This window comes from Lactuca saligna, chromosome 1, assembly GCF_052625555.1.
Source record: "Lactuca saligna cultivar CGN05327 chromosome 1, ASM5262555v1, whole genome shotgun sequence".
NCBI lineage: Eukaryota > Viridiplantae > Streptophyta > Magnoliopsida > Asterales > Asteraceae > Lactuca > Lactuca saligna.
In genome coordinates this window covers 66,638,800-66,646,054 of record NC_136417.1, presented here as the reverse complement: position 1 = coordinate 66,646,054, position 7,255 = coordinate 66,638,800, and positions in this window count along the sequence as shown.

The following is a 7,255-nucleotide window of genomic DNA, read 5'->3' as shown; positions in this document are numbered from 1 at the left end:
TATCTTGGAACTTCACTTCCTCCACCTCCTCCAATTATTCTCCCTAACCCACAAGTTCAAGGTCACTCAAGCCCTATTGGCAAGGCAAGGTCTAGGTGTGATCATATCTTGGAGATGAAGTCACATACTGACAAGCCGGGAGAGTTGGGCGTCAAAGTCTTAAGAAAGTTAGTGGTTCAATCACTTTCTAAGTCACATAGTGAGTTCCTTGGGACTCCTATGAAACAGACTATGACAAGACCCTTAATGATCTTATCTATTTGCTTGGTCCTGCTAAATCAGAAATGATTTAGTGTACTAGTAAAGCAAATTTGATTAGGAGATCAACTTCCCAAAACTTTATTGACAGGGGCAATAGTGACACACAAAATCCAGAAAAGCATTCTCTTCCCAATGGAAAGGGATCGGCCATAGTCAACTCGGTTGACCAAATGGTAAAGAGAAAGGCTATGTCTGAGATAGTCCTATGTACCATTACCTAAGAGTCCATATGGTCCTATTGCCAAAAGGAAAGGCCATTGGTTGTGAAGCTGTCAATTTTACCTGAAAAATCATAAGGCTAGTAAAGTCAATAAGTTTGACTCCATTTCAGGTAAGGTCCACTATCTAACTCGGTTAAGTTTCTATTCTGAGATTCTTATTACAAGATGTGACTGGGTCACATGTTGATGTTTAAGAATCAAAGTAAAAGTGAAGGAAACTTAAAGAAAGAGTATGTTGAATCTGATCACGAAGATGGATTTCTATCGCTTGATTGAAGATTGGATTCTTGAGCTACTCTTAGGAGTTATGATAGATTGTTAGGAAACAAGTAATAACATAGTTTTCATTTCAAGTTACATTGTAAGGAAAAAGTTTTTTCCGCATTTTAAAATAAATAAAATTTTGTTTTACTTTATTTTTATCTCCTTACAATGGCATTCATGAAAACTTGATGTTTGTATGTTTATAGCAATATTGGAAATATGAATTTTATTCGTTCATTTGTGGTAGTGTCTAAATTTACCAAATAAGGAAAGATTCTCATCACCCAAGTTTCAATTGGACCGAAACTTGGAATCATGCAAGTTGTATAGTATGATGAATGAGAACTTTCGAGCATTGGAAAAATTAAGACTAACTACGTGTTCACATGGATGTGTGAGTCAAGAGAAGGACTAAGGGATCAAGTACACTTTCTTGTGCACTTGTCAAAGTCCACCACAAAAGATGGATAAGACTATTCTTCATGATTTACTAAGCTTTAGTAAATATGATTATACTTACAAGCTTAAGTATAATTCTAAAACATTGAAAAATTTTCAATGTATGATAGAACGAATAAGAAGAATCAAATTAGGCAGAAGGATAAAAGTTTCTCAAATCTGAAAAGATGGGAGAGTACTTTAGTATCATGTTTTAAGGTCATCTTAATGATTTTGAGACCTTATCACAATTCATCCTCTATGTACATTCTGATAGTTAAGAAGAGGAGTTATGAATTGTTGAAGTGGTTAAATCAAGAAGATGATTCATACTTCATTCCAAAACAATTCATAGAGTTATACTCTAAGATTGTAACTTGAGTGACATGTCTTAAAGAAGGTTTAAAAACTTGTCAAATGTAAGAGTAAAAGTTTTCTACTCTTGTACATTTGAAATTGGTATGTTGTGATGTTTTGGATAAAACAAAGACCAACTAAGGCTAATTGTGTTAAGTGCCTGTCTTGATTAGAATCCACACTATCTTTTGAATATTTGGCAAGAAAGTCGTATAAGTCAAGGATACAGTGGGAGTCTAAAAGATCCTGAAAAAGGTTTCAAGAAGTAATCAAGAATAAAACATGTATTTCATCGCTAGCACACAAGTAGAGGTTTATAACCTATCATGCTGACATTTTTGTGCCCATTCCAGTTAAGTTGGCTATACATTTGAGTTCTACATGTTCTCAATTGTTTGCATAACTACTTGGAAGCAATGGCAAGCCCTTGAGCTGCCAGGTGGCAAGAAGTTAAGATTGCACAAGTTCAATCCATATGAGTTTGGACTTGTCATTATCCTTGTCTTGTAACTATGGTTTTGACAATTCACATGGATAAGAACACATACACCATTAAATCTAAGTGTCATAAGGTTTCTCTTCGATTCATGAAAATGATGGTAAGGAAACTCTTTCACTAAGTAGATTTTGAGTAGATAGCAATTGTGGGTATGACAAAAGGTCTAGACATTATGATTACGGCATCTCTCTTCATAATTGTTTAGACACACATGTGAGCTATCTAAGAGAGGTGTATGATATTGATAAAGTCTTATCAAGGCAATCTAGTATCAAAAATCTGAACTTTGGTAAGAAAGTCAATAAAGTATTGATTTCTAGAAGTTCAGTTGATTTCTGGGTACATATCAAAGCTAGTGGGAGCATAAGTGTTATGCTAATAATCATCATGTTAGTGGGAGCATGATAATTATGATAAGTATTGCAAGTTAGCAATGTTAATTATAGAAAACAAAAGATTCAATTTGTGAGGTTGCAAGGGTTGAAAAAGTTGTTTTGCTATAATTAAGGGAGAGGAAATTATACTTCATCTCAAATCTAAAAGCTTAGATTGAGGTCTTAATCGTATTTAGTTAAGAATATATATATATGAATTTCATGTTGGGATGGCTCAACATAAGGAAATTCTATATAAGGGTTCATTATTTGCGTTCTAAAATTCGATTATGATTACGACATCCCTTTTCATAATCTGAATTATGATAACTTGGCAAATAGAAATGGAAATATTATAGCAAAAGACCTGTTTAGTCTTTATGTGAGACATCATGAATCGTGTCCCATATGCTTCGGATATAGGATCGATCACATGTGCTATATTCATTCTTTCTAAGTTTTTCCAAATGCCTGGGGCATGAAGAAGGGAACAAGGTCTAGAATTGGATATGACTAAAATGATTAAGCAATTATCGAGGACAATCTGAGGTTTACCAAAGATTGGTTGCTCATGGACATTTGGAAGTATAAGTGTTAATTTTGGAAAGGACCATAATTTACATATTTTGAAAAGAGGCAACTCTTGTTCAGAAGTGATAGTCAATATGGAATATGGAAATGCTTCAAAATTAGAAAGTATTCAATCTGTATGATTAGGAAACTTAATGCAAGAAGGATGTTCCCAAGGAGTTGATCTCCTTTGGAATACTCTGTAATGATTGTTGCCAAGTCTTTAAGAATTTGCGCATAATCATTACAAGAGGATCAATGCATATAAGTTTAGAATCTAACATATTTCAGTAAATGGAATGAATTTGGAATTCTTGCATTTGCAGTAAGATTTGGGACTGTGAAATGAGAATCATTGGAGTTATGTTCAATTGATCTATTTCACAAAGTAAAGATCATAGACAAACATAGTATGCATACTTGGTGTGTGGCACGACTAGTGTTTAGAAAAACATAGTGTACATGCTTGGAGCATGGTATTGTTTTAATTCAAGAATAAAGTTGATAGCTGAAACAGTATACAATGAATAATGTGTAATCATATGGTGATAAATAAAAGGTGTTTTATTTATATTCATAAGTTCTGAGACCATATTGGATTCGATTATTATTGTGTTTCACTTTGCATGTTTGAACTTCCAGAATAACTAGGTCATTGTTCTGATTGACTAAGTTATTCAAACCATCCACAGTCGGTCATATGTTGAAAGTAGATATGAATCAAGATTGTCATGGGTTGGGTTTGTAGAGGTCTAAGATGTTGGACAAGGTGGTGCTACAACACTCATGAGTGCTCATAAGTTCTGAGTATTGGATTCAACCCGTGCTCATTGGAATCACTTCATGGATTTTATCATGAGTGATCATGAGATGATAATATCTTATCTTCTTCAAACCTAGAGATATGAGTTGTTACTATGAGTTGGTTATACATTGATTGCACGAAAACGCATTGGTGACTCGATGTTATAAAACGTGCCTTTGTGTATGATTCAACAAGTAGTAGAACAACCCATATGAGTTGAAGTTTATCCATTCCTTTTACCTTCGGGATAAAAGCGATATTTGTGGGCCCCTCGATGATTTGGTGATGACAAATGTAAGTGCTCGGTCGGGCCTGGACTGATTTGATTTGTTCAATTAGTCAGTCATCATAAATTGGAAATCTGGAAACAACAAATGGACAGAGATAATGATTATAATCCATGTCTCAATCCATATGATATCTAGAATGGAGGAATATATGATCCCTTATCTAATGGACATGTCATTTTATTTGTTCAGAGTTTGACAGCGGCTTTAAGAGCTACGATTGCTAGTCGGGATCTTGGAGTCATACGCAATAATAGTTTTAGACTTATCCAAGTGGGAGACTATTGGATTAGGTGTCTAAGCCCATAACTATTATTGCTATGTATTCGACCCGAGAGTAGCATGGTCCATTTGAGTTGCATATCATCAGGACAATTTGTTAGGATGGACTATTGAGAGAAGGTTAATTATGGTTTATTAATATATTATAAGTTATAATATATTAATATGAAATCATATGTTTTAATTAGTATTGATCAAGAATTAATTTGGAATTAATTTAGTGGTCAAAAGAGACTAATTAAATCTATGGGGACTAATTATGATAATTAGTTATATTTATATGTGTTGGGCATATGATCCATGTTGGTCCAATTTTATGTATGGATACATAAAGAGTTGGGCCACATGAACCATGGATCATAAAACCCATGGGTATGGATTATGGGTGATACCCATGACCCTTGAAATCCTACATATAAATAGGTTACTACATAGCCAAAATCACCACTTCTTTTCTTAGAGAAATATGGAGGTGTTTTGGTGCATGGAATTCTCTCTCAGGAGCCACCTTTGTCCTAGGTGTGTTGTTATTCCATTTGAGTCATTTCATACTATTGGTGCTAAGCTCTTAAGGCCAAATACATCAAGACTTCAAGCCACATAAACGGTATGTTTCCCTAACTAGTATATTATATGGTTTATGTAAAATGCATGCTAGTTATAGGTTTAATGCCTTGGAAACCATTTACATGTATAATTAGTGAAAACATAGATCCAAGGTATTTAGAGTTGTATGTGCACCATAGGATGTTGTATTATACTAAAACCCAACAATACAGGGGTTCCAATCCATAGATCTACTCTTCCACCAGCTATTCCTCACGTAAAGTTGAAAACTTTAAGTGAATCCAAAGATATGTAAGCATAATATACTCTAGGGCTAGGGTTTGGGACAAAAGAACTTCAGCAACGGCTCTTAAGCATAGACTTTATGGCTTTATGGATCATTAACAAGCTAGATCTGAGGTAGCAACCTCCGATCTTACACAAAACTTGAGATGGACCTCATTCATACCACAAAAACCCCACAATTGATAGATCAAGATGCACAAAGGCTCAAACAACAGATTATTACCTCAAATGAAAACTCCAACTAAAGAATAAGCTAAATCTCTGCAAAGTCCTTTGCTCCAAGCTTCTTGTTCTTCACTTCCCCTCCAAGATTTCCTCCTCCAAGGCTCTATATGCTCTCCAACTCTCACACAACTGAAAGCTAGGGTTTCTGGACTTCAAGGGAGAGTAAAGAGGCTGGGGATAGGGTATTATGTTCTTTATATAGGGCTCAACCCCCGGGATTAGGGTTTTCTCCATACAACACCAACTCACCGAGTCCATCCATCGACTCGCCGAGTTGACCCTCTTACTTACATTATTAGCCCTTCAACTTTGCTTCTGAATTTCCGGAATGTTACACTAATGGAGTCCTTTTATAGTATGGAAAAGTCTAGGGTTACATCCATGCAAACCCTAATTGCCCATGTCCTTTCATACGACTTAGACTCCATGGGTTAAACCTCCATGGAGTATCCATGGACTACGATATTGGTTTAGCTCATCCTATATATTTAATTAGTCTCTTTTGATCACATAATTAATTCCAAATTAATTCTTGATCAATACTAAATAAATAATATGATTTCATATTAATATATTAGTTATTATAATATATTAATGAATCATAAGTAACCTCTTACTCAAGTATCCATCCTATCAAATTGTCCTTGTGATATGCAACCTGAAATGGACCATGCTACTCTCAGGTCCAGTACATATCAATTATAGTTATGGGCTTAGACACGTAATCCAACATTTTTGGCATCAGGTGGGAAGTATTCGGTCCAAGAGGGAGATTTGCATCCTAAGAGGGTTTCGTGGCCTGAGAAGGTTTTGCAATTGAGAGTTTTGCACCCGAAGTGCTGTTTTTCATATTATCTTTCCGTGTCGAGTGATTTTTAACTAATTGAAGGGTCGGGATGACATGGATGTTTATGATAAAGTTGAAAGATATTTTGAGAGAGAGTTGGGAGAGATTTGGTATAGATTTAGGGAAGAGAGAGATTGAGAGAGACTTTGTTTATAGCCTTTGTTAGTGCTTTTCCCCGTAGTGCTAGGTTTGTAGACTCCACTACACCGTGTTATGAGTGTTATACATCCCCAAAGGATACGAAATTGAGTTTTATCGAGTAGTTACTCTACTCACCCTATTTAAGGTTTATATTTTCTAAACATTGGAAACTTCTAAGTGATACTTTGTATTAAGATAACAAGTTGTTCATCAGTAAACATAGGGTAAGCCCTAATATACAAGCATTAGTTGAGTTGGCTGGTTTAACTTGTTGACTTTGTTTGACCTTCTCACATGCATAAGTTAGAAGTCTTAAATGAGGTCTTAATGGAAAGTATGGACTATTGGGGTCATTCATGGCATGCAAGGGCATAAAGTTGCCAACAACAACTTTATGCCCTAGGACATCTTATTAGACCCATATCTGAAGTTTGACGTTGAAATATTAAGTATTAAGCACTTAATGGTCATTTAGTGCATAACATGTTTGTACGTCGTGCGTAGCAAGTTGTACGTTGTACGTACAACTTCTCAATCAGTACGTTGTATTGTTTAATTTTTCTCTCCTTGTAAATAGAGAGAGATGGTCATGTATTATTGTAAGAGTGTACATAAATATAGTTCCTAGCGTGAGAGTGTGTGGTGGGATCACTCCCACCAAGAGAGAGTTATCTCTCCGAACTCATGTTCTTCATATAATATTTTATTTCTTTCTTTCTAGTAAATTATGAGATTACTCATCTTTTATGCTCTTCATATTTTTATGATTGTTAAATCTCAAAATGTTTTTATTCGGTACAAACCGATTGTCAAAATGCGCTACAACATTTAC